Source organism: Ovis aries, chromosome 1 (assembly GCF_016772045.2).
Source record: "Ovis aries strain OAR_USU_Benz2616 breed Rambouillet chromosome 1, ARS-UI_Ramb_v3.0, whole genome shotgun sequence".
NCBI lineage: Eukaryota > Metazoa > Chordata > Mammalia > Artiodactyla > Bovidae > Ovis > Ovis aries.
The window spans coordinates 109,979,223-110,006,005 of record NC_056054.1 but is presented as its reverse complement, the minus strand read 5'-3'; the positions used below and the strand labels follow the sequence as shown (position 1 = coordinate 110,006,005).

At 40.5% G+C, this 26,783-nt stretch overlaps 1 protein-coding gene across 8 annotated transcripts in view; it reads left to right on the top strand.

Moving 5' to 3' along the window:
* Positions 1 to 1,756: 1,756 nt before the first annotated feature.
* Positions 1,757 to 26,783, top strand: part of LOC101112936 (interferon-activable protein 203) — a 66,146-nt gene continuing 41,119 nt past the window's right edge. For 4 of the 8 annotated variants that reach the window (XM_042256208.2, XM_060415103.1, XM_060415092.1 and 1 more), the window contains exon 1: positions 1,757 to 1,869. The gene's annotated coding sequence lies outside the window, so the exon portion shown is untranslated. Of the gene's footprint in view, positions 1,870 to 22,321; positions 22,518 to 26,783 lie in introns of those variants that run through there. The other 4 variants (XM_004002644.6, XM_042256204.2, XM_060415089.1 and 1 more) reach the window with 1 other exon arrangement.

Genomic DNA, 26,783 nt, shown 5'->3' with positions numbered 1-26,783 from the left:
TGGGGATTTTCAGGAATTGGGCTACAGCTCACTTTTGACCTTTTATAGTTGGCCTCAGAACTGTCATGGTTGGAATCTCCTGCCATCTTGGGCCTAGTTGGTTCTAACTAGTCTTTGTCATGTCATATGTGCTGGTGGCTCAGCAGTAAAGAATCCACCTGCCAATGCAGGAGATGCAAGAGACACAGGTTCAGTTCCTGGGTCGGGAAGATCCCTTGGAAAAGGAAATGGCAACCTACTCCAGCATTCTTGCCAGGAAAATCACATGGACAGAGGAGCCTGACAGACTATAGGGTCGGAAACAACTTAGCAACTAAGCAACAGCAACAGCAGCAACAACAACAACAATGGCTATGTCATTCTTTTAAAGGTTGTGCACTAACCCCTTCCCTCCTGTTTCAACAGTATCTGTGAATATCACTGACGCTGAGTTGAGTATTGTCTTAGGTTGGGGGTTCCCTGAGAAAGATTCTGAGATTTGCCTGCAGGAGGCTTGTGCAAGGATATTCTTGTAACTGAGCAGGACCCTATGGGGCTTCCCCAGAACAAGCCTTCCCCCAATACCCTCTGCTTTAGCTCCTCTATTTAGTACACAGATAATAGTATTTGAGGCACATTTCCTGAGCTGTTTTGCAGATGTGAAATCCCCTCTCCTCTTACAAATGGAAGATGTTAACTGCTTGATGGCCATAAGCACATAGCCCTAGGCCTTCTGGAGCCTAAGAAACGATAGTGCTACCCACATGACACAACCTGCTACCCCAACATCAGCCAGTCAGAGAATTGTGCACAAGCTGATCACATACCCTCCAATCTCCACCCCATCCCCAAGCTTTTAAAAGTGCTTTGTGGAAACCCTTGGGGAGCTCAGGACCTTTTAGAGCATGAGCCACCTTGTCTCTTTACATGGCCCTGCAATAAACCTTTCTCTGCTCCAAACTGATGTATCAGTTTGTCTGGCCTCACTTTGCTTTGTGCATGGAGCCAGCGGAGGAGTCTGTGCCTAGAGAAGGTTGACCTCAGGCTGGTGGACTCCCTTCTCTGAGCCCCCAGCAACAGCCAGAGTACATTTGGTTCTAGGGGTTTTAGAAGGGCTATCCCTGACCGGTGCTGGCTGCCCATGGCATGAGGTTGTTTGGAGCCAAGAAACATCTGGAGCCATGGTCCACATTTGGTTTTGTTGGGTGAGTTGCTCTGCTGCAGCAAAAATCTAAATGAAGCTTTTTTTCTCTTGAGAACTAGAAAAGTAAAGGGAACAGTGAACAGGCTAGAGAAGAAACATAATCGGGCCTGAAAGGGTTAATCCCTTCTAGTTTTACTTTAACCGTTGCTAATCTGTGGTGTCTGCAGCTAGATTTGTCCTTCATGAAGCTAAACTATCACCTCCTCCTAATACTATGTCAATTATATCTTGCTCCTGGTGTTTGCTCTCCTTTCTCTCTCTTGTAGCAATTCACCCTGTATAACTGTTTGCATTTCAGAAAGAAGGTCTCAGGCTCTTAACCCAGAGACAAACAGACTCAATTACTGGGCTGCCAGATGCGAGCTGTGACTGTTTTGAAATAAGGCAGGAAGAGGAAGAATGTAAGAACCTCATTACTTTGAACTATATGATCTGCCTTAGACCACAAGACCCAGGGTATATAACATCTCTCAATTCACCTAGGAAGTGGGCAGTTCTTGAGTCACTAGCCTGTTGTGTTCTCTCCCCTTGCTCAGGAGACAGAATAAAAGCCACTCTTTCTGTTTCCTCCAAATCTGTCTCTGTATTTCTATTTGACATTGGGCAGGGAGCCAAGATTTTGGCAACAGCTCTGGCTTGCACAGGCTGGGAATTCTCTACACTCCATTTGGGAGGCTTCCTTTGCAGTAAGTGAGTCACTGCATCCATTCTTTTGAGAGCTGGGCTGATTTGTTTGGAGGCCTCCACCTGGGAGTGGAAATGGGCATTCTAGACTATACCTTCTCTGATTTTCTGTCCATGTTAGCACAGCATAGTTGTTATTTGCGTTTTTGTGTGTATTATGTTGAGGTGGAGACCTCCATTTGCTTGAGGGTAAGTCGCTCTCCTGAGTGCAACCAGGAACAATTTCCCCTCTCAATTTGGGCTCTCCCTCTAAGAGACTAGCCAATTTGTTGATTGGGGTACCCTGTTGGAGAGGGAAACTGTTGTAGGACTCTACCCATTTTGAGAACTGATTCATTTGCTCCTGTTTTGTGTGCATTTATGTTGGAATTTGTACTTTTAATTGCTATTTGCTTGATATTTAATAATACTGGTTATGAATAATTAAGTGTGGATGATCAGAGCTCTGTTCCATCTTACAGTCCCCTGGGGTACTTTTGCAAAACTGAGAGATCTTTAGCTATGTTCACTAAATGAAAGAAAATACCTCAATACTCCCTGAGATCTGGAGAGTAAAGTCCCTTGATGGCTCCGCTATTTTATCGAGGTGTGCCTTTTGCAATTGTTTTTATCTTGGGGGTATATGTATGTATATGTGAATAGTGTCTCGGTACCTATGTTCAAATCCTTTCCTGATTTGCTTCAAGGGGGGCAAACTAATGTGAGAGGATGATATGTACTATTTTTTGTCTATTACTGTTATTTTTTTGTTTGAACTGAGGTGGATATTTGGGAATGGGAATAAATAAAGTTCCCTGAATATAGCCTAAGATTGACTGGGTTTTGTATAAGCAGATACAAGAGAAATTTGAGATGTAAATGATTTACCTGGGTTCTCTGGAGCTCATTTAATCAATCTGAGTTGCTTGGACTTGAAGAGTATCTATGGCAAATTTGTTAGCAAGAAACATAACTTGGTACAATGAAATTTTTATGAGTGAACTAAATGCAAATGTGATAAGAGCTTTTAGGTAAACTCTATAGTAATAATTATGTTCTGAAAATTATCTAAAATAGCCTCTCGATTTTGGTAACAGTTATTTGCCTCTTGGTTTTCCCTAAAGTTCCCTGGAGAAGGAAATGGCAGGTCACTCCAGTACTCTTGCCTGGAAAATCCTATGGATGGAGGAGCCTGGTAGGCTAGTCCATGGAGTTGCCAAGAGTTGGATAAAACCGAGTGACTTCACTTCCATTTTCATTTTTCACTAAAGTTAAGGTTTTTAATAGTTAGGGATTTTCATTTAAATATGTAATTAAAGTTACTGAAAATAATAAAACATTTCACTACACAGTAGGAAATTGGGATATATGTTTTGAGTAAAAAGGAGTTGTGTGCATGGTCAGGCTGAGACTAGATTACACTTAATTAGTCAAATGGATTCTGTTATTAAAATTAGACTGGTGAAGGACTAGATTTGGTTTCTCTCTGCTAAGAGAACAAGTGCACAAGAATGCTGCCTTTGAGAAAAAACTGTGTGGACTTTCTTGCCTTTAACTGATCTCTATGTGTGCTCAGTCACTTCAGTCGTGTCTGACTCTTTGTGACCCCAGGGACTGCAGCCCTCCATCCATGGGATTTCCCAGGTAAGAATACTGGGGTGGGTTGCCACGCCCTTCTCCAGGGGATCTTCCTGACCCAGGGATTGAACCTGTGACTCCTGTGTCTCCTGGATTGCTGGCAGATTCTTCATCCACTGAGTCACCAGTGAGGGTTTAACTGATCTATATTTGTTTTTAAATATTCACAGTGACCTATGATTCTATCTGACCAAATGTTTTTTCTTTTTTAACTTTTTGATAATTTTGGTGAAAAGTGAAAGTGAAAGTCACTCAGTCGTGTCCAACTCTTTGTGACCCCATGAACTATACAGTCCATGAAATTCTCCAGGGCAGAATATTGGAGTGGGTAAGCCTTTTCCTTTTCCATGGAATGTTCCCAAACCAGGGGTTGAACCCAGGTCTCCCACATTGCAGGTGGATTCTTTACCAGCCAAGGCACAAGGGAAGCCCAAGAATACTGGAGTGGGTAGCCTATCCCTTCTCCAGTGGATTTTCCCAACTGAGGAATTGAACCGGGGTCTCCTGCATTGTAGGCGGATTCTTTACCAACTGAGCTATGAGGGAACTTCCCATCAAATTCTAATTAAAGTTTTTTGACTTCAGCTGCAGTGTAGGAGACCTGAGTTTGATCCCTGGGTTGGGAACATCCCATGGAGGAGGGCATAGCAACACCCTCCAGTATTTTGCTTGGAGAATCCCATAGACGTAAGAGCCTGGTGAGTTACAGTCCAGAGGGTTGCAAAGAGTCAGACATGGCTGAGTAACTAAGCACAGAACACACAACTTTGGCATGCTTCAGCAGGCCCCTGAGGCACCTCAGGAAAAAAAAAAATTACTATTAAACTGACTAGAATTGTGAGTATGCTAAATTACACAGAAAACATTGTCAAATGAATGATAAGCCTCCTCAGATTATACTGTATGAATCAGTTCAGTTCAGTCGCTCAGTCATGTCCGACTCTTTGCGACCCCATGAATCGTAGTATGCCAGGCCTCCCTGTCCATCACCAACTCCCAGAGTTCACTCAAACTCATGTCCATCGAGTCGGTGATGCCATCCAGCCATCTCATCCTCTGTCGTCCCCTTCTCCTCCTGCCCACAATCCCTCCCAGCATCACGGTCTTTTCCAATGAGTCAACTCTTCGCATGAGGTGGCCAAAGTACTGGAGTTTCAGCTTTAGCATCAGTCCTTCCAAAGAACACCCAGGACTGATCTCCTTTAGAATGGACTGGTTGGATCTCCTTGCAGTCCAAGGGACTCTCAAGAGTCTTCTCCAACACCACAGTTCAAAAGCATCAATTCTTCGGTGCTCAGCCTTCTTCACAGTCCAACTCTCACATCCATACATGACCACTGGAAAAACCATAGCCTTAACTAGACAGGTCTTCGTTGGCAAAGTAATGTCTCAGCTTTTGAATATGCTATCTAGGTTGGTCATAACTTTCCTTCCAAGGAGGAAGCATCTTTTAATTTCATGGCTGCAGTCACCATCTGCAGTGATTTTGGAGCCCCATATAATAAAAGTCTGACACTGTTTCCACTGTTTTCCCCATCTATTTGCCATGAAGTAATGGGACCAGATGCCATGATCTTCGTTTTCTGAATGTTGAGCTTAAGCCATCTTTTTCACTCTCCTCTTTCACTTTCATCAAAAGGCTTTTTAGTTCCTCTTCACTTTCTGCCATAAGGGTGGTGTCATCTGTATATCTGGGGTTATTGAGATTTCTCCCCGCAATCTTGATTCCAGCTGTGCTTCTTCCAACCCAGCGTTTCTCATGATGTACTCTGCATATAAGTTAAATAAGCAGGGTGATAATATACAGTCTTGATGTACTCTTTTTCCTATTTGGAACCAGTCTGTTGTTCCATGTCCAGTTCTAACTGTTGCTTCCTGACCTGCATATAGGTTTCTCAAGAGGCAGGTCAGGTGGTCTGTATTCCCATCTCTTTCAGAATTTTCCACAGTTTATTGTGAAATGTTATTAATATAGACAAACTAGAACTTTTATAAAGTTTCTGAAATGTGTATATGTCTTGGTATTATGTTTTACTTTTAGTTGTTATTTTAAAATTCTGTATGTATGTCACAACAACATGGATAAACTTCTTTGCCAAGAATCAGATCTTTAACCTTGCCTTTTTAAGAACTTTATCATTCATAGGTAGCAAAGGTGATACTTTGCAAAACTGCCACATCTTCAAGAAGAGTCATTGAAAGAGATTTCTGATAACTTTTAAAATATTATTGCTAAACTAGGTAAGATATTTTAAAAGTCTAACGGAAAGAGGGTTATTTTTTTACATGTGGTGTATGAGAATCATATAATTAACAAATGTGCATCCAAGTCTTACTAGATTCCAGTCCCAGAGATGATTTTTTTCTTTCATTTTTTAGATAAGGTAGATTCAATATCTACCCCATAGAGTTTATATCTCAGTGAAGAAGGCAGATATTAGGCCTCATAAAGCAATATGATGAGAGTGACAATACTGACATTAATAATAATGCACAGTGTTTGCCAAGTGTTTTTTGTCTTTCAGTTACTTTACTTCGTGCTTTAAATGTGTGAATTCAATTTTCACAGCACCAACATGGATTGGGCCCTACTGGTCCTTAGTAGGGTAAGAGATATTTCCACGCTCACACAGGTAGTGGAGTAGGGATTTTAATTTTGTACAGAACCAGAGCCAAGGCACTTCTTTGCACAATGTTAATATATAGGAGACCCTAAGTTTCATGGGGATTGGCAGTAGGATTACTTAACCCAGATTTAGGCTGGGACGACTTGAAATAATTTTGGAAGAAGTGAAATATAAAGAAAGACCTGGAGGTGAATAGAAATGCACTACATGAAGGATAAGGAGGAAATGGAGGGCAGGTATGATAAGGGTAGCCTGAGCTTAGTCTATTGGGGCAGAGAGATATGGGGGAATGCTTGACCACAGAGCATTCTGGATAAGATGGCCAGGAGAATAGAAAGATGTCCACACAGCACAAAGGGCCTGTCTTCATGAGATAGGAAAGGGAGGAGGCACTGAGAATATAGGGAAAAGAATATGATTCACAAGCTGGAAGAGCCTTAGGGTCAGCTCTCAAGTTTTTATTGTTGCCTCAGCCATGTTGTATTTTTACCTACTCTGTTTCAGTTTATTCTGACTCAACATAACAGATCAAACCAGACTAAAGTTATGGAATGAGGGATAAAATTTGGAGGAAGTGAATAATTACCTAATAACTGATTCTAGAAAGGTCTGCTGGGTCTGAACCCTACCCTTCTTGAAATGTTCTCTGCCTTGCCTTCCAGAACCCCATTAACTGTTGCTTCTTTTCCATTCTGCCCTGACCTTTCTTTGTCAGTTCTGTTTGCTGACTCTTCCTCTTCTGCTCAGCTATTTCCTGTCTGAGCTCCCTGTGGCTCCAAGGCCTACTTTTTCCCCACTCAGCATGCCCTGACTATCTCATCCTGTTCTAGAGGATCAGCTGTCATCTGTATTCTGACTCCATTCACGTTATTATCTAGAGTTCTCACTTTTCATCTAAGTTCCAGGGTCAGGTATTAAATTAAGCATCTCCATTTATATCTCACAGGAACCTCAAGTTCAACACTTTGAGCATTAAAACCACATCTCTTCACCTATTCTGATGTACTCCTCCTCCACTGCTCCCGTTCTCTGTAATGGGCCCATCATTCATTCACCTACGATCTTGAGCTAGAAATCAGTGAATGATGTGGCTCTTATGTCTTTTGAATGGGTTTACAGTAGACACGTCAAATTCATGGCTACCCAACATCTTTTAAACAATCCACATGTAGCAATTCACACCTTCCAACTCAGAAGTCAAACTCTCAAGATCTCTTGAAATCCAGTTGGATACATGTGGCATAGGTTTGCCCTACCACCTGCTTCCAAGTGAGGTTTGATGTAGAAGTCGTCAACAGAAGAACCAAGATATACATATGGCTTCCTTCTGGTGGATACAGCTGGTTTTAAATATGTAAGCGTATTAGGTGACAGCAGCAATCATAACGTAAAATTCCCTATATGGACCTGGCACTAGTACTGCAGATTTAGTGAATAAGGTTGAATCAGGTTTTGACATCTTGTATGAAGTAGCAGTGGAACAACAGACTGGTTCCAAATAGGAAAAGGAGTACGTCAAGGCTGTATATTGTCACCCTGCTTATTTAACTTATATGCAGAGTACATCATGAGAAACACTGGGCTGAAGGAAGCACAAGCTGGGTTAAGATTGCCTGGAGAAAGATCAATAACCTCAGATATGCAGATGACACCACCCTTATGGCAGAAAGCCAGTAATAACTAAAGAGCCTCTTGATGAAATTGAAAGAAGAGAGTGAAAGTTGGCTTAAAGCTCAATATTCAGAAAACTAAGATCATGGCATCTGGTCCCATCACTTCATGGTAAATAGATGGGGAAACAGTGGAAACAGTGTCAGACCTTATTTTTTGGGCTCCAAAATCACTGCAGATGGCGATTGCAGCCATGAAATTAAAAGATGCTTCCTCCTTGGAAGGAAAGTTATGACCAACCTAGATAGCATATTCAAAGCAGAGACATTACTTTGTTAACAAAGATCTATCTAGTCAAGGCTATGGTTTTTCCAGTGATCATGTATGGATGTGAGAGTTGGACTATAAAGAAAACTGAGTGCAGAAGAATTGATGCTTTTGAACTGTGGTGTTGGAGAAGACTCTTGAGAATCCCTTGGACTGCAAGGAGATCCAACCAGTCCATCCTAAGGAATATCAGTCTTGTGTGTTCACTGGAAGGACTGATGTTGAAGCTGAAACTCCTATACTTTGGCCACTTGATGCAAAGAGTTGACTCATTTGAAAAGACCCTGATGCTGGGAAAGATTGAGGGCAGGAGGAGAAGGGGATGACAGGGGATGAAATGGTTGGATGGCATCACCAACTCAATGGACATGAGTTTGAGTAAACTCCAGGAGTTGGTGATGGACAGGGAGGCCTGGCGTGCTGTGGTTCATAGAGTCACAAAGAGTTGGATACGACTGAGCAACTGAACTGAACTGAACTGAACTGAATGCAGTGGCAGAAGTACTGAGCTTGCTATTAAGAACAGTTTTGCTGCCTTGTTTGGAGTGTGTGAATGTGGGTGGGATGAGGAGGTATGTGAACCCTGGCGGAATTTTTTTGGTGTGAGTTTAGACTTATTTATTTATTTACTTTACAATATTGTATTGGTTTTGCCGCCATACATTGACTTGAATCCACCATGGGTGTACATGTGTTCCCCATCCTGAACCCCCCTCCCACCTCCCTCCACATCCCATCCCTCTGGGTCATCCCAGTGCACCAGTCCCGAGCACCCTCTATCCTGCATCAAACCTGGACTGGTGATTCGTTTCACATATGATAATTTACATGTTTCAATGCCATTCTCCCATATAATCCCATCCTCGCCCTCTCCCACAGAGTTCACAAGACTGTTCTATACATCTATGTCTCTTTTGCTGTCTCGCATACAGGGTTATCATTACCATCTTTCTAAATTCCATATATATACGTGTTATTATACTGTGTTGGTGTTTTTCTTTCTGGATTACTTCACTCTGTATAATAGGCTCCAGTTTCATCCACCTCATTAGAACTGATTCAAATGTATTCTTTTTAATGGCTGAGTAATATCCCATTGTGTATGTGTACTATCCCTTTCTTATCCATTCATCTGGTGATAGACATTTAGGTTGCTTCCTGGCTATTATAAACAGTGCTGCTATGAACATTGGGGTACATGTGTCTCTTTCAATTCTGGTTTCGTTGGTGTGTATGCCCAGCAGTGGGATTGCTGGGTCATAAGGCAGTTCTATTTCCAGTTTTCTAAGGACTCTCCACACTGTTCTCCATAGTGGCTGTACTAGTTTGCATTCCCACCAACAGTGTAAGAGGGTTCCCTTTTCTCCACACCCTCTCCAGCATTTATTGCTTGTAGACTTTTGGATCGCAGCCATTTTGACTGGTGTGAAATGGTACATCATTGTGGTTTTGATTTGCATTTCTCTGATAATGAGTAATGTTGAGCATCTTTTCATGTGTTTGTTAGCCATATGTATGTCTTCTTTGGAGAAATGTCTGTTTAGTTCTTTGGCCTATGGATTGGGTCATTTATTTTTCTGGAATTGAGCTGCAGGAATTGCTTTTATATTTTTGAGATTAATTTTTTGTCCATTGCTTCATTTGCCTTTATTTTCTCCCATTCTGAAGGCTGTCTTTTCACCTTGCTTATAGTTTCCTTTGTTGTACAGAAGTTTTTAATTTTAGTTAGGTCCCATTTGTTTATTTTTTCTTTTATTTGCAATATTCTGGGAGGTGGGTCATAGAGGATCCTTTGTGGTTTATGTGTGAGTTTAGACATAAAAATTTTTTTAAATTTTATTTCAGCTGCACCGAGTCTTCATTGCTGCATGCGGGCTTTTTCCTAGTAGTGGCAAGCACGGGCTTCTTTCTCTTCATTGAGGTATGCAGCTTTCTTGTTGCAATAACTTCTTCTATTGAAAAGCACAGTCTCTATAGGGTGCAGGGGCTTCAATTGTTGCTGCATGCAGACTCAGTACTTGTGGCAAAGGAATGAGCTAAGTTCCCCTGCTTCATGTGGAAGGATTGAACCCTTGTCCCCTGTATTGCCAGGTGAATTCTTAACCACTGGACCACCAGGGAAGCCCTGAGTTTAGAATTGAGTTTGCTCCTTCAGCTTTCATGAGATCAGAGAGATTAATATCCTTAAATGAAACCCATTTGATTCACTAAATCATTACATTATACAACAAACTGGAAAAACAAATATAGAAACAAAACAAAAAAACCCCACTAGTTATAATTTCCGGTAAGGATCTTGAACAGTCTGAGGTTGTTGCTTCCTGTCTGGTAGAATGTTTATCTCTGTTGAGCTGTGTGAAAACTGAAGTGGGGAAGGGTGTGGTGAGAAAGGCCTAGAAAGGGTGGATGTGGGTGAATGTGGGTGTTCAGTTCAGTTCAGTTCAGTTCGGTTACTCAGTCATGTCCTACTCTTTGTGATCCCATGAACTGCAGCATGCCAGGCCTCCCTATCCATCACCAACTCAAGGAGTTCACCCAAATTCATGTCCATCGAGTCAGTGATGCCATCCAGCCATCTCATCCTCTGTCATCCCCTTCTCCTCCTGCCCACAATCCCTCCCAGCATCAAAGTCTTTTCCAATGAGTCAACACTTCGCATGAGGTGGCCAAAGTATTGGACTTTCAGCTTTATTTAGCATCAGTCCTTCCAAAGAACACCCAGGACTGATCTCCTTTAGAAAGGACTGGTTGAATCTCCTTGCAGTCCAAGGGACTCTCAAGAATCTTCTCCTATACCACAGTTCAAAAGCATCAATTCTTTGGTGCTCAGCTTTCTTCACAGTCCAACTCTCACATCCATACATGACCACTGGAAAAACCATAGCCTTAACTAGACGGATCTTTGTTGGCACAGTAATGTCTCTGCTTTTCAATATGCTATCTAGGTTGGTCATAACTTTCCTCCCAAGGAGTAAGTGTCTTTTAATTTCATGGCTGCAGTCACCATCTGCAGTGATTTTGGAGCCCCATAAAATAAAATCTGACATTGTTTCCACTCTTTCCCATCTATTTGCCATGAAGTGATGGGACCAGATGCCATGATCTTCGTTTTCTGAATGTTGAGCTTTAAGTCAACTTTTTCACTCTCCACTTTCACTTTCATCAAGAGGCTTTTAAGTTCCTCTTCACTTTCTGCTATAAGGGTGGTATCATCTATAAATCTGAGGTTATTGATATGCCTCCCCGCAATCTTCATTCCAGCTTGTGTTTCTTCCAGCCCAGCGTTTCTCATGATGTACTCTGCATAGAAGTTAAATAAGCAGGGTGACAATATACAGCCTTGATGTACTCCTTTTCCTATTTGGAATCAGTCTGTTGTTCCATGCCCAGTTCTAACTGTTGCTTCCTGACCTGCATATAGGTTTCTCAAGAGGCATGTCAGGTGGTCTGGTATTCCCATCTCTTTCAGAATTTTCCACAGTTTATTGTGATGCACACAGTCAAAGGCTTTGCCATAGTCAATAAAGCAGAAATAGATGTTTTTTTCTGGAATTCTCTTGCTTTTTCAATGATCCATCGGAAGTTGGCAATTTGATCTCTGGTTCCTGTGTTTTTTCTAAAACCAGCTTGAACATCTGGAAGTTCATGGTTCACGTATTGCTGAAGCCTGAGTTGGAGACTTTTGAGCATTACTTTACTAGCATGTGGGATGTGGATGTAGGGTTTGTTTATTTGATATGTCTGTTCTCCCCCCAAAAAGATTTCTTTATATTGGTGTGTCAAATATACAAATTATTTGCAAACATTCCAAAAGGCAAGGCATAGTGATATAAAGAGAATGGGCATTTAATAGAAAACAACTGACTTTAAATTCTGTCTCCACCACTAACTAGCTGGGTTGTTGTTATTGGTCGTTCACTCAGTTGTGTCCAACTTCTTGTGACCCCATGGACTGCAGCATGCCAGGCTTTCCTGTCCTTCACTATCTCTTGGAACTTGCTCAAATTCATGTCCATTGAGTCAGTGATACCATCCAAACATCTCATCCTCTGTCATCCCCTTCTCCTCCTGCCTACAGTCTTTCCCAGCATCAAAGTCTTTTCTAATGAGATAGCTCTTTGCATCACGTGGCCAAAGTATTGGAGCTTCAGCTTCAGCCTCAGTCCTTCCAGTGAATATTCAGTACTGGTTTCCTTTAGGATGGACTGGTTGGATCTCCTTGCAGTCCAAGGGACTCTAAAGAGTTTTCAAAACCACAGTTCAACAGCATCAATTCTTCGGCATTCATCCTTCTTTATGGTCCATCTATCACATCCATACATGACTACTGGAAAAACCATAGCTTTGACTATATAGACCTTTGTTGGTAAAGTAATGTTTCTGCTTTTTTAATATGCTATTTAGGTTTGTCATAGATTTTCTTCCAAGGAGCCAAAACCTTTTAATTTCATGGCTGCAGTCACCATTTGTAGTGATTTTGGAGCCCAAGAAAATAAAATATACTCTGCCACTGTTTCCACTGTACTCCTTTCCCAATTTGGCACCAGTCTGTTGTTTCATGTCTATTTCTAACTGTTACTTCTCGTCCCACATACAGGTGTCACAGGAGGCAGGCAAGGTGGTCTTGTATTCCCATCTTTTAAAGAGTTTTCCATAGTTTGTTGTCCTTGAGCAATTGCATTAACCTCTTTCAATTTCAGTTCCCTTATCAATGAGATTTAATGTTTAATGTCTTTACCCTATAGTATGTTGTGAAATTACTTGAGAAAATATTTGGAAGGCCCTAGGACTTAGTGGCTAGAGATAAAGTTTAGCTCTCTGTGCCAGAGGGAATCAGAGACTCCAGGAAATATATGGCTTATTGACTGTATGCAGGTCAGGATGCAACAGTTAGAACTGGGCATGGAACAACAGACTGGTTCCAAATAGGAAAAGGAGTATGTCAAGGCTGTATATTGTCACCCTGCTTATTTAACTTATATGCAGAGTACATCATGAGAAACGCTGGACTGGAAGAATCACAAGCTGGAATCAAGATTGCTGGGAGAAATATCAATAATCTCAGATATACAGATGACACCACTCTTATGGCAGAAAGTGAAGAGGAACTAAAAGCCTCTTGATGAAAGTGAAAGTGGAGAGTGAAAAAGTTGGCTTAAAGCTCAACATTCAGAAAACGAAGATCATGGCATTTGGTCCCATCAATTCATGGCAAATAGATGGAGAAACAGTGGAAACAGTGTCAGATGTTATTTTTTGGAGGGCTCCCAAATCACTGCAGATGGTGATTGCAGCCATAAAATTAAAAGACACTTACTCCTTGGAAGGAAAGTAATGACCAATCTAGATAGCATATTGAAAAGCAGAGAGATTACTTTGTCAACAAATGTCCATCTAGTCAAGGCTATGGTTTTTCCAGTAGTCATGTATGGATGTGAGAGCTGGACTTTAAATAAAGCTGAGCATGGAAGAATTGATGCCTTTGAACTGTGGTATTGGAGAAGATTCTTGAGAGTCCCTTGGACTACAAGGAAATCTAACCAGTCCATCCTAAAGGAGATCAGTCCTGGGTGTTCTTTGGAAGGACTGATGCTAAAGCTGAAAGTCTAGTACTTTGGCCACCTCATGCGAAGAGCTGACTCATTGGAAAAGACTCTGATGCTGGGAGGGATTATGGGCAGAGGAGAAGGGGACCACAGAGGAGGAGATGGCTGGATGGTGTCACCGACTCGATGGACATGAGTTTGAGTGAACACCGGGAGTTGGTGATGGACAGGGAGGTCTGGCATGCTGCAATTTAAAGATTGTAGAAACTGAACTGAACTGAACTAGGTCGGTCATAACTTTTTTTCCAAGGAGTAAGGGTCTTTTAATATCATGGCTGTAGTCACCATCTGCAGTGATTTTGGAGCCCCCTAAAATATAGTCAGCCATAGTTTCAATTGTTTCCCCATCTATTTGCCATGAAGTGATGGGACCAGATGCCATGATCTTAGTTTTCTGAATGTTGAGCTTTAAGCCAACTTTTCCCTTTCCTCTTTCACTTTCATCAAGAGGCTCTTTAGTTCTTTTTCGCTTTTTGCCATAAGGGTGGTATCATCTGTATATTTGAGGTTATTGATAGTTCTTCTGGCAATCTTGATTCCAGCCTCTGCTTCTTCCGGCACCACATTTCTCATGATGTACTCTGCATAGAATTTAAATAAGCAGGGTGACAATATACACCCTTGATGTATTCCTTTTCTGATTTGGAAACTGTCTATTGTTCCATTTCCAGTTCTGACTGTTGCTTCCTGACCTGCATACAGGTTTCTCAAGAGGCAGGTCAGGTGATCTGGTATTCCCATCTCTTTCAAAATTTTCCACAATTTTGTGGTGATCTTCACAGTCAAAGGCTTTGGCATAATCAATAAAGCAGAATAAATGTTTTTTCTGGAAGTCTCTTGCTTTCTTGATGATCCAGCATGTGTTAGCAACTTGATTTCTGGTTCCTCTGCCTTTTCTAAAACCAGCTTGAACATCTGGAATTCATGGTTCATGTATTATTGAAACTTGGCTTGGGGAATTTTGAGCATTACTTTACTAGTATGTGAGATGAGTGCAATGTGCGGTAGTTTGCACATTCTTTGGCATTGCCTTTCTTTGGGACTGGAATGAAAACTGACATTTTTCCAGTCCTTTGGCCAGTGCTGAGTTTTCCAAATTTGCCTGCATATTGAGTGCAGCACTTTCACAGCATCATCTTTCACAATTTGAAATAGCTCAACTGGAATCCCATCGCCTCCACTAGCTTTGTTCATAGTGATGCTTTCTAAGGCCCACTTGAATTCACATTCCAGGATGTCTGGCTCTAGGTGAGTGTGAGTGATCACACCATTATGATTTCTGTGTCATGAAGATCTTCTTTGAATGGTTCTTTTGTGTATTCTTTCCACCTCTTCTTAATATCTTCTCCTTCTGTTAGGTCCATACCATTTCTGTCCTTTATCGAGCCCATCTTTGTCTGAAATATTCCCTTGGTATCTCTAATTTTCTTGGAAAGATCTCTAGTCTTTCCTTTTCTATTGTTTTCCTCCATTTCTTTGCACTGATCTTTGAGGAAAGCTTTCTCATCTCTCCTTGCTATTCTTAGGAACTCTACATTCAAATGGGTATACCTTTCCTTTTCTCCTTGTCTTTTTGCTTCTCTTCTTTTCACAGCTATTTTAAGGCCTCCTCAGATAGCCATTGTGCTTTTTTGCATTTCTTTTTCTTAGGGGTGTTCTTGATCCCTGTCTCCTGTACAATGTCATGTAACTCCATCCATATTTCATCAGGCATTCTATCTAATAAATCTAGTCCCTTAAATTTTTTCCCACTTCCACTGTATAATTGTAAGGGATTTGATTTAGGTCATACCTGAATGGTCTAGTGGTATTCCCTACTTTCTTCAATTTAAGTCTGAATTTGACAATAAGTTATTTGTGGTCTGAGCCACAGTCAGCTCCCAGTCTTGTTTTTGCTGACTGTATAGAGCTTCTCCATCTTTGGCTGCAAGGAATATAATCAATCAGATTTTGGTGTTCACCATCTGGTGATGTTCATGTATAGTCTTCTCTTGTGTTGTTGGAAGAATGTGTTTGCTATGACCAGTCCATTCTCTTAGCAAAACTCTATTAGCCTTTGCCCTGCTTCATTCTGTATTCTAAGGCCAAATTTGCCTGTTACTCCATGTATTTCTTGACTTCCTACTTTTGCATTCCAGTCCCCTATACTGAAGAGACATCTTGTTTGGGTGTTAGTTCTAAGAGGTCTTGTAGGTCTTCATAGAACCGTTTAAGTTCAGCTTCTTCAGCATTACTGGTTGGGGCATAGGCTTGGATTACCGTGATATTGAATGGTTTGCCTTGGAAACGAATAGAGATCATTCTGTCGTTTTTGAGATTGCATCCAAGTACTGCATTTCAGACTCTTTTGTTGACCATGATGGCTACTCCATTTCTTCTGAGGAATTCCTGCCCGCAGTAGTAGGTATAATGGTCATCTGAGTTAAATTCACCCATTCCAGTCCATTTTAGTTTGCTGATTCCTAGAATGTCGATGTTCATTCTTGCCATCTCTTGTTTGACCACTTCCAATTTGCCTTGTTTAATGGACCAAGGTTCCTAGGCAATATTGCTCTTTACAGCATCAGACCTTCTTTCCATCACCAGTCACATCCAGAACTGGGTGTTGTTTTTGCTTTGGTTCTGTCTCTTCATTCTTTCTGGAATTATTTCTCCACTGATCTCCAGTAGCATATTGGGCACATGCCGACCTGGGGAGTTCATCTTTCAATGTTTGAAAGTGTCTCCTGTGGAGGTACGGGTCAGCAGTGGACTGCCACAGGGAAAGGGGCTTGGATGCAGCAGACTTGGTATGGCATAAGTCCTCTTGGAGGAGGTAGCCATTAACCCCACCATAGACGGCCAGACCTTACACAGGACTGGGAAAAAGACTCTTGAAGGGCACAAAACGAACCTTGTGTGCTCAGGACCAAGGAGAAAGGAGCAGTGACCCCACAAAAGACTGAACCAGACTTGCCTGTGGTTGTCTAGGACTCTCCAGCAGAGGCTTGGGTAGGTGGTTGCCTGCTGCAGGGTTGGGGGCTCTGAGTGTAGCAGTACATGCATGGGATCTTTTGAAGGAGGTTGCCATCATCTTCATTACCTCCACTATAGTTTGAAAGTGAAAGTGAAGTCTCTCAGTCATGTCTGACTCTTTGCCATCCCATGGACTGTAGCCCACCAGGCTCCTCTATCAGTGGGATTCTCCAGGGAAGAATACTGGAGTAGGTTGCCCTTTCCTTCTCCAGGAGATCTTCCCAATCCAGGGATCGAACTTGGGTCTCCCGCATTGTAGACAGATGCTTTACCATCTGAGCCATCAGAGTTTGGCCTCAGTAAATACCAGGGAGGGAACACAGCTCTGTTCAATTGCTCAGTCGTGTCTGACTCTTTGCAACCCCATGGATTGCAGCTCACCAGGCCTCCCTGTCCATCACCAATTCCTGGAGTTCACTCAAACTTATGTCCATCGAGTTGGTGATGCCATCCAGCCATTTCATCCTCTGTCATCCCTTTCTCCTCCTGCCTCCAATCCCTCCCAGCATCAGAGTCTTTTCCAATGAATCAACTCTTCCCATGAGGTGGCCAAAGTACTGGAGTTTCAGCTTTAGCATCACTCCTTCCAAAGAAGGAAGGACACACAGGACTGATCTCCTTTAGGATGGACTGGTGGGATCTCCTTGCAGTCCAAGGGACTCTCAAGAGTCTTCTCCAACTCCACAGTTCAAACACGTCAATTATTTGGGATCAGCTTTCTTCAAAGTCCAACTTGCACATCCATACATGACCACTGGAAAAACCATAGCCTTGACTAGACAGACATTTGTTGGCAAAGTAATGTCTCTGCTTTTCAATATGCTATCTAGGTTGGTTATAACTTTATTTCCAAGGAGTAAGTGTCTTTTAATTTCATGGCTGCAATCACCATCTGCAATGATTTTGGAGCCCAGAAAAATAAAGTCTGACACTGTTTCCCCATCTATTTGCCATGAAGTGATGGGGCCGGATGCCACGATCTTAGTTTTCTGAATGTTGAGATTTAAGCCAACTTTTTCACTCCCCTCTCACTTTCATAACGAGGCTTTTTAGTTCTTCTTCTCTTTCTGCCATAAGGGTGGCATCATCTGCATATCTGAGGTTATTGAGATTTCTCCCTGCAATCTTCATTCCAATTTGTGCTTCTTCCAGTCCAGTGTTTCTCATGATGTACTCTGCATATAAGTTAAACAAGCAGGGTGACAATATACAGCCTTGATGTACTCCTTTTCCTATTTGGAACCAGTCTGTTGGTCCATCTTCAGTTCTAACTGTTGCTTCCTGACCTGCATATAGGTTTCTCAAGAGGCATGTCAGGTGGTCTGGTATTCCCATCTCTTTCAGAATTTTCCACAGTTTATTGTGATCCACACAGTCAAAGGCTTTGGCATAGTCAATAAAGCAGAAGCAGATGTTTTTCTTGAACTCTCTTGCCTTTTTGATGATCTAGCGGATGTGGGCAATTTGATCTCTGGTTCCTCTGTCTTTTCTAAATCCAGCTTGAACATGAGGAAGTTCGCTGTTCAACTCAAGCCTGAGTTGGAGAATTTTGAGCATTACTTTACTGGCATGTGCTGCTACTGCTGCTGCTGCTAAGTTGCTTCAGTCGTGTCCGACTCTGTGCAACCCCATAGATGGAAGCCCACCAGGCTCCCCCGTCCCTGGGATTCTCCAAGCAAGAACACTGGAGTGGGTTGCCATTTCTTTCTCCAATGCATAAAAGTGAAAAGTGAAAGTGAAGTCGCTCAGCTGTGTCCGACTCTTCGTGATCCCACGGACTGCAGCCTACCAGACTCCCCCATCCATGGGATTTTCCAGGCAAGAGCACTGGAGTGGGTTGCCATTGCCCTCTCCATTACTAGCATGTGAGATGAGTGCAATTGTGCGGTAGTTTGAGCATTCTTTGGCATTACCTTTCTTTGGGATTGGAATGAAAATGGACCATGTTCCAGTCCTGTGGCCATTGCTGAGTTTTCCAAATTTGCTGACATAGTGAGTGTAGCACTTTCACAGCATCATCTTTCAGGATCTGAATTAGCTCAACTGGAATTCCATCACCTCCACTAGCTTTGTCCGTAGTGTCTTGACTTCACATTCCAGGATGTCTGGCTCTAGATGAATGATCACACCATCGTGATTATCTTAGTCATGGAGATCTTTTTCGTACAGTTCTTCTGTGTATTCTTGCCACCTCTTCTTAATATCTTCTGCTTCTGTTAGGTCCATACCATTTCTGTCCTTTATCGAGCCCATCTTTGCTTGAAATTTTCCCTTGGTATCTCTAATTTCTTGAAGAGATCTCTAGTCTTTCCCATTCTGTTGTTTGCCTCCATTTCTTTGCATTGATCACTGAGGAAGGCTTTCTTATTGCTCCTTGCTATTCTTTGGAACTCTGTATTCAGATGCTTATATCTTTCCTTTTCTCCTTTGCTTTTCACTTCTCTTCTTTTCACAGCTATTTGTAAGGCCTCTCCAGACAGCCATTTTGCTTCTTTGCATTTCTTTTCCATGGGGATGGTCTTGATCTCTGTCTCCTGTACAATGTCATGAACCTCATTCCATAGTTCATCAGGCACTCTGTCTGTCAAATCTAGTCCCTTAAATCTATTTCTCACTTACACTGTATAATCATAAGAGATTTGATTTAGGTCATACCTAAATGGTCTAGTGGTTTTGCCTACTTTCTTCAATTTGGCAATAAGGAGTTCATGATCTGAGCCACAGTCAGCTCCTGGTCTTGTTTTTGCTGACTGTATAGAGCTTCTCCATCTTTGGCTGCAAAGAATATAATCAATCTGATTTTGGTGTTCACCATGTGGTGATGTCCATGTGTAGTCTTCTCTTGTGTTGTTGGAAGAGGGTGTTTGCCATGACCAGTGCGTTCTCTTGGCAAAACTCTATTAGTCTTTGCCATGCTTCATTCCATATTCCAAGGCCAAATTTGTCTGTTACTCCAGGTGTTTCTTGACTTCCTACTTTTGCATCCCAGTCCTATATAATGAAAAGGACTTTTTTTTTTTGGTGTTAGTTCTGAAAGGTCTTGTAGATCTTCATAGAACCATTCAACTTCATCTTCTTCAATATTACTGGTTGGGGCATAGGCTTGGATTACTGTGATATTTAATGGTTTGCCTTGGAAATGAACAGAAATCATTCTCTCATTTTTGAGATTGCATCCAAGTATTGCACACCAGACTCTTTTGTTGACCATGATGGCTACTCCATTTCTTCTAAGGGATTCCTTCCTGTAGTAGTAGGTATAATGATCCTCTGAGTTAAATTACCCATTCCAGTCCATCTTAGTTCACTGATTCCTATAATGTCGATGTTCATTCTTGCCATCTCCTGTTTGACCACATTTAATTTGCCTTGCTTCATGGACCTAACATTCCACGCTCCTATGCAATATTGCTCTTTACAGTATCAGAACTTGCTTCTATCACCAGTCACATCCACAACTGGGTATTGTTTTTGCTTTGGCTCCATCCCTTCATTCGTTTTCATCAACAGACAATAGGATTAAAGATTTACTGAGCATGTCCTAGCCCATCAGAACAAGATCCAGTTTCCCCCTGTCAGTCTCTCCCATCAGGAAGCTTCCATGCGCCTCTTAACCTTCCCCATCAGAGGGCAGATAGACTGAAAACCACAGTCACATAAAACTAACCAATTTAACCACATAGACCACGGACTTATCTAACTCAATGAAACTATGAGCCATACCGTGAAGAATCACCCAAGATGGATGGGTCATGGTGAAGAGTTCTGACAAAATGTGGAGAAGGGAATGGCAAACCACTTAAGTATTCTTGCCTTGAGAACCCTATGATCAGTATGAACAGAATAGTATCAGGGATTTGTGATTCCCAAGAAATAAAGTCTGTCACTGTTTCCATTGTTTCCCCATCTATTTGCTATGAAGTTATGGGACCAGATGCCATGATCTTAGTTTTCTAAATGTTGAGCTTTAAGCCAACGTTTTACTCTCCTCTTTCACTTTCTTCAAGAGGCTCTTTAGTTCTTCTTCACTTTCTGCCATAAGGGTGGTATCATCTGCCTATCTGAGGTTATTGATATTTCTCCTGGCAATCTTGATTCCAGCTTGTGCTTCTTCCAGCCTAGTGTTTCTCATGATGTACCCTGCATATAAGTTAAATAAGCAGGATAACCTTGACATACTCCTTTCCTGATTTGGAACCAGTCTGTTGTTCTATGTCCAGTTCTAATTGTTGCTTCTTGACCTGCATACAGATTTCTCAGGAGGCAGGTCAGGTGGTCTGGTATTCCCATCTCTTTCAGAATTTCCTACTGTTTGTTGTGATCCACACAGTCAAAGGCTTTGGCACAAGCAATAAAGCAGAAATAGATGTTTTTGGAACTCTCTTGCTTTTTCAATAATCTGGCAGATGTTGACAATTTGATCTCTGGTTCCTCTGCCTTTTCTAAAACCAGCTTGAATATCTGGAAATTCATGGTTCACATACTGTTGAAACCTGGCTTGGAGACTTTTGAGCATTACCTTACTAGCATGTGAGATGAGTGAGATAAGGGTGAATGTTTTAGGTCCTATTTAAACCAATAGATAACTTATAGAAAAATCACTCCCAGGAGTTTTAGACCAAAAAAAAAAAAAAAAAAAAAAGTAGAAAGATGGCTCCTCCAACGTCTTCTCTTGCCGCTGCTACACCGAAAACAGGAAACAAGTGTAAGTAGCTGTTGAGGTCCTTCAATGGACCAGAACCTGGTGGTCCGGAGTCGACCGAAAAGAAAGTAAGGGAGAGAGAAAGAGGCTGATATTCCTTGGTTTACCCACAAAGCCAATAAAGCCCCTGGCTCAGGGCTTGCTCTCTTCACAGAGTCCTCAGGAGCCCTCTCGATAGGGTGAAGGTGCAGAGCACCTTCTCGAGAGGGTCTTAGAAGCTCGGGCAGGAAAGTGAACTCAGGGAGCCTCTGCGCTCCAAAGAAATAGCCTGAGAGAGAGAGAAAGAAAGAAAGACACGAGGACCAAAGCTCTGATGGAGCAAAGGTATTTTAATTAACATGGTGTGGGCATATATACTGTAGTTATTCTCAGCAAAGATAAAGATTAAAATTCCAGACTTACAAAACATGGGAGATCCATATTAAAAAGAGAGATACAGAGAGTTTTAAATAATCACTTTTACCATATGATTCACAAAAAGGAAGAGGGGACTTATCACTGTATAGAAAAACTAACGAAGGATATACCTGGATTCTTCAGCCTTGGGGAGAGGCTTGCCTCTCCTCTTAATTCCTGAATATTCAGGAATTAATAAGGAATAGAGGATTCCTGACAGATCCAAAACAGCACACAGGAATGTTTTCTGACAAGTAGCCAGATGACTCCTCTTACTTCTCTTATATTTGAGAGTCATTCAAGTGAATATAGATTTTTAATGACCCACATGTAAGTCTTCTGGATAAAAAAAGTTCTAATCTTGGAACTCTTCTCATCTACCAACATTCATAATAAAAAAATTTGAGTGTAACCTTGCCATAATTTTTTTTGTTGTTTTTGAGTAAGATATTTACAGTAAATAAACTGTTTTCTCTGACTGAGGAAATCGAAAGCTAAGAGCATTGGTGGGAGGAGTCTCAATACTGTTTCATAACGTCCTCCTCTCTGGGAAAGCACCATATGAGGTAGCCAGCACTCAATCAAGGGTTTTGACTAGTCAGTGCCCTTTTTCCCTGTTATCTTTCAAAATACTTCCTTTCCCTCTGCCCTTCAGCTTTACTGATTTATCATCCTACTTAAACAGTGATTCTTAGATTTTTAAAGATAACCTCAAGATCTGGACTGCTGTGGAAGATATCTCCACTGAGGTAAGATGAGTAGGAATTCTTGTTGAGAGCTCTGGGTATCTGGTTGGTAACCTCAAGAGGACAAGGGGAGCTTTTGATGAAGAATTTGGGGGGAATGGATTGGAATCAACCATATTCAGAAAAGTGAAAACAGCACTAACTTGATTCTAAACATTTACTGCCTAGACAAATAATAGACATTTCATTCTACCACAACTGAAGCCTGAACAAAGGGAGGTGCATTTTGACAATAGAAGATATTAAAATGTATTCCCCAGGCAACTATGGGCGTGAGTTATATTTAGAGACAGTATTTGCTTTCCTTCCCTAAAAGATGCACAGGAAACTTAGTGGCTGTGGTGGGGGCCTGGGTAAAAGTCCAGATAAGGGCATGATAAAATATCATAAAATAATATTGAGTAAAATATAGAACCAGATATAAAACTATATTGTGTGATATTATCCTAATTTTTGAAAACACACACACACACAGAGCAGAGCAGATAAGTTTCGATTCCACAAATGCAGTTATACAAAGCATGGCTTCTTTACCTCCCTTAAGACAGTTAATTTTTCTTTCAGACTTCATTCTATATGTGCTGCCAGAGTTGTTATTTCACTCTCTTTTAGAATTACTTTCTGCTTTCCTGAAAATTAATAACTTCTTTTTCTGGTGGCACAGCATAGGAGAGATGCAGGGAGAGGCAATTACAAGCAGATTTCTATTGCCTACTTTTAGAATTGTTTAAGACTTTCTGCATGACCTGGTGCAATAATATTTTATATGTGCTTGACTAGAATATAAGATTTTTAACATTCATTTCAGAATCTTCTGTATGTTAGATAAACAATCTTAATCATACTATTATATTTATTTTGAGTAGGTAAATAGACAATGAAAACTGTTGTATCTCCCTAGGAGTTGTATCTTTTATCATTGTGTTGTGCTCTGATGATATTTTTTACTTCAGATCTGTTTAAAGCTAGACTACATAGACAAACTACTTTTCTTTTAGGTACGCTGTCCATATTTTAGGTACTCTTTTCATATTTAGGTACTCTTTATCATATTTTATAATAAAATATTTTTCTTTTATTTTTCCACCATCAAATGATCTTCTGTTAAAAATACATTGGCAAATTTCCTAAATCCAAGTTGACCAAATTTTCACTTAAGTTTAACCTCTTAGATTCTTTGTGTCTATGCTAACAGATAACATATATTATCTTGTTTCTTCTATTCATTTCAATTTATGATGCTTCTATATTTTCCTTTCTTGAATTTTTTTTGAGGGGGAGGAGTTAGTATTTCTGGTTTGGGTTTTTACTCATAGCCCTATCTTACTTAACGTTTAAGACAAGTAGGTTAGTGTACTGTCATGTTCTTTGTCTTTCCTCCCTCCCTCCACCATGTTGATATAGTTCCTGTTTCTTTTATCTTCAAACTGAGCTTTATTAATTTTAAGACATAGATAGACATGCCTGATCAGGTTAAGTTTTCACTTTTACTTACCTTTCAACTTACAGTTTTTCTTGACTTCCTTATATGTGGTGTGTATGCTCAGTTGCTCAGTCGTGACTTTTTGTGATCCCATGGACTATCACCAACCAGGCTCCTCTGTCCATGCAATTTTCCAGGCAAGAATACTGGATTGCGTAGTCATTCCCTTCTCAGGGGATCTTTCTGACCCAGGAATCAAACCTGTGTCTCTTGTATCTCCTGCTCTGTCAGGCAGATTCTTTACCACTGAGCTACCTGGGAAGCTCCAACTTCCTTATATATTACCCTTTTATTGACTAGTTACTTCCAGTAGATGTCTCCATGTGATCTTTGCCTGTCAAAACTACTAAGGCCTTGAATACAGGAAAATAGGTTTTGAAGTCCTCATATTTAAATATCATTTTGACTAGATTAAAAATCCTACTCTAAAAACTATTTTTCCCTCAAGGTAGATTGGCAGTACCTTGTCTAATACCGCTGAGACTAGATACGTTGTGAAATTCCGATCTGGAAAGCTCAGAAAATGGTATTTGATTACTGAATCTAATTTATTATTTGGGGAGAAGGGGCTAAAGTTTGCATTTTATTATTTTTCTTCCAGTTTTTTTGAGCCATAATTGACATACATCACCATATAAATTTAAGATATACTACATAGTGATCCGATTTATACACTGCTGCTGCTGCTGCTAAGTCACACCATGAAGTAATAAGCACAATAACTTTAGTGAACATCCATCATCTCATATAGGTGCAAAATTAAAGATGTACAAAAAAAATTTTCTTCTTGTAATTAGAACTCAGTTTACTCTCCCAATAATTTTCATATATAACATGCAGCAGTCATAATTATATTTATCATGTTGTATATTACATCTCTAGTACTTATTTATCCTATAGCTTTGAAGTTCGTACATTTCGCCTACCTTCATCTAATTTCCCTTCCCCCACCACACCCTGATTACTGGTTACCATCTTTTGCTATGAGTTTGTTTTTGCAGTATAATTGACCTAAGAAATTGTATTGGTTGCTATAACATGATATAGTGATTCAATATTTCTTTTTTTATTTTAAATGTATGTAATTGGAGAATAATTACTTTACAGTATTGTGATGGTTTTTGCCATACAGCAGCATGAATTGGCCACAAGTATACACATGACCCCTCATCCTGAACCCACTCCCACTTCCCTCCCCACCCTGTCCCTCTGGGTTTTCCCAGACCATTGGGTGCCCTGCTTCATACATCGAACTTGCCCTGGCCATTTATTTTACATATGATAATGTACATATTTCAGTCCTATTCTCTCAAATCATCCCAACCTAACCTTCTCCCACTGAGTCCAAAAGTTTGCTCTTTACATTTGTGTCTCCTTTGCTGCCCTGCATGTAAGATCATCGGTACCATCTTTCTAAATGATATTTCTATACATTTCAAACCAATCACCATCATACATACTTGTCACTATATTACATTCTTATTGATTATATTCCATACACTGTACATTTACATTACATTATGTACATTATTACATTATGTACATTCCCTACTCATTTATTTTGCAGCTGGAAGTTTGCACATGTTAATCTCCCTCACCTATTTCTTTGCTTCTACTATACTCTGCCTCTGGAGAATACCTATTTGTTCTCTGTACCTATAATTGTTTGTTTTTGATATGTTTATTCATCTGAATTTTTTAGATTGTACATCACATGAAATCATAAAATACTTGTCTTTGTCTGTCTGGCTTATTTCACTCAGAATAATATCCTCTAGGTCCATCCATGTTGTTGCACACAGCAAGACTGCATTTTTTTTTAATGACTAATAACCCATCATTTTTATTGGCCATGTATTCTTTATCTATTCTTCCACTGATGAGCATTTAGGCTGTTTCTGTATTTTGGTTATTGCAAATAGTCCTGCCATGAACATTGGGGTGTGTATATGATTTCTAATAGTATTTTTATTTTGTTTGGATAGGTACTCAGGAGTGGTATTTCTGAATCATATGGTAGTTTTATATTCTTTATTTTTTGCAAATCTCCATGTTGTTTTCCATAGTGGATACACCAATTTACATTCCCACCAACAGTGCACAAGGGTTCTCTTTTCTCTGCATTCTCATGAAGACTTGTTATTTGTCACTGTTTGACATAATAACTATTCTGACAGGTGTGAGATGATATCTCATGGTAATTTTGACTGCATTTCCCTGATGATTAGTAATGTTAGGCAACTTTTCATGAGCCTGTTGGCCATCTATATGTTTCCTTGGAAAAATATTCCTTCAGTCCCTCTACTGATTTTTTTAAACTGTATTGCTTGCTTGTTTGATGTTGAGTTGTATGAATTCTTTGTATATTTTGGATATCAACCCATTATCAGATATATTGTTTACAAATAAAGTCTCCCATTCAGTATGTGGGCTTGTGGTTTTGTTGATAGTTCCCTTTGCTGTGCAAATGATTTTTAGTTTGATGAAATCTTATCTTTTTATTTTAATTTTTGTTTCCTTTACCCAGAAGATATATCCAAAAAACCATAATGAAGACTGCTGTCAAGGAGTATAGTGTTAGTTTTCTTTAGAAGTTTTATGGTTTTAAGTCTTCAATTTAAGTCTTTAATTCATTTTGAATTTATTTTTGTACATGGTGTCAGAAAGTAGATCAGTTTGACTTTTTTCACATAGCTGTCCACTTTTCTCAACACCACTTGTTCAGGTTGTCTTTTATGCATTGTAATTCTTGCCACCTTTATCAGATTAATTACCCTTAAAGTGCG